The sequence below is a fragment of the Arachis hypogaea genome, chromosome 16 (genome assembly GCF_003086295.3).
Source record: "Arachis hypogaea cultivar Tifrunner chromosome 16, arahy.Tifrunner.gnm2.J5K5, whole genome shotgun sequence".
NCBI lineage: Eukaryota > Viridiplantae > Streptophyta > Magnoliopsida > Fabales > Fabaceae > Arachis > Arachis hypogaea.
In genome coordinates this window covers 52488436-52490089 of record NC_092051.1, presented here as the reverse complement: position 1 = coordinate 52490089, position 1654 = coordinate 52488436, and the positions used below count along the sequence as shown (strand labels likewise).

The 1654-nt window shown below is 42.7% G+C and overlaps 1 non-coding gene across 1 annotated transcript; it reads left to right on the top strand.

The window, feature by feature from the left end:
- The first annotated feature begins 684 nt into the window (after window positions 1-684).
- On the top strand, window positions 685-788 carry LOC112760106 (small nucleolar RNA R71). The gene has a single exon (XR_003180559.1). It is a non-coding gene; the product is annotated as a small nucleolar RNA R71 (small nucleolar RNA).
- Window positions 789-1654: the final 866 nt, after the last annotated feature.

The window sequence follows — 1654 nt, the reverse complement described above, 5'->3', positions numbered from 1 at the left end:
CTTTTCAATTCAATTATGTCTTGACTCATGGTTGCCATCATTCCTTCCATCCGGTTTAATTGATCTTGAAATTGTTGGTTCGGATTAGGTTGGGTATGTTGATTATTTTGGCCGTGATATGATGATTGGGGGTAAGTGTTTTGTGTGGCTTGGTATGATCTTTGGTTGGAGTTTTGGTATGAGGAATTGTTTTGTTGGTTGTGGTTGTAAGGTTTGTGGTTTTGTGGTTGGGTTTGTTGGTTTCCCCACCCAAAGTTTGGGTGGTTTCTCCAGCCTGGGTTGTAAGTGTTGGAGTGTGGATCATATGATTGCCTTTGTTGGTTTCCCACATAATTGGCCTCTTCCCAATCACCTCCTTCAATGCCTTCTTCCTCTTGATCTTGTGTGTGTATTGCAGCCACTTGCTTTGTTTCTAATTGCCTGGTAAGCTCTGCTAGTTGCTTGGCAAACACCTTGTTTTGGGCTAGAATTGTATCCACATGGTTCAGCTCCATGACTCCCTTAGTGTTGTGCCTTTCTGATGCATAGTAGTACTCATTCTCAGCCACTGTCTCGATCACTTCAATGGCTTCTTCCACGGTCTTTTTCTTGTTCAATGAACCTCCTGATGAATGGTCTACAGCCTTCCTTGATTCATAAGAGAGCCCATCATAGAAGATGTGCAATTGCACCCAATCATGGAACATGTTTGGTGGGCATTTCCTTGTCAAGTCCTTGAATCTCTCCCATGCCTCGTAGAGAGTTTCACCATCTTGTTGTCTAAAAGTCTGGACCTCAGATCGAAGCCTATTGACCTTTTGTGGAGGGTAGAAACGTGCCAGAAACTTGCCTTCCACCTCATCCCATGTGGTTAGACTCCCCCTTGGGAATGATTCCAGCCACTTAGCTGCCTTGTCCCTAAGTGAAAATGGGAACAAGAGCAGTTTATAGGCATCTTCCTGGACTCCATTGGACTTCACAGTGTCACAAATTCTCAGGAACTTTGTGAGATGTTGGTTTGGGTCTTCATTAGCACTTCCTCCAAAGGAACAATGATTTTCCACCAATGATATTAGCTGTGGCTTGAGCTCAAAATTGTTGGCCTGAATGGGTGGTTTCTGGATGCTACTACCACAATTCCCAGAGGTTGGGTTTATGTATGAACTAAGAACCCTCCTCTCAGGAATGGCATTGTTTCCATCAGCTCTCTCATGGTTGTGAACTTCTCTATCCATGTTGAGATCTAGAGCTTCCTCAAAATTGTCCTCAGATTCTCCTTCAGATTCCTCTTCTCCCACTACTCTCTTCCCTCTTGCTTCCCTTCTAAGTCTATGAAGGGTCCTTTCCGGTTCGGTATATGGAGGAGTTGATGTCTCTCCTCTCCTACCTGTCATACAAGAACACAGCTCAAACACAAACAAGTAAAATACTCTTGGTTAATGGAAGGGTATGGTTAGATCAATTGAGGAATTAAATCAAACAGTTAGTGAGTCAGTGAGTTAGTTGCATGAATTTAAAGGCATAAAGAAAGAAAGCATGTAACCAAGTGCAGAAATTAAAATTCAACAAGTAGCTAAAACAGAATTAACAAAGCAAGAGAAAATTGCTCAATCTAGTTAGCTTCCAATTTGAGAATTGTCAATCGAAAACCAATCCCCGGCAACGGCGCCATAAA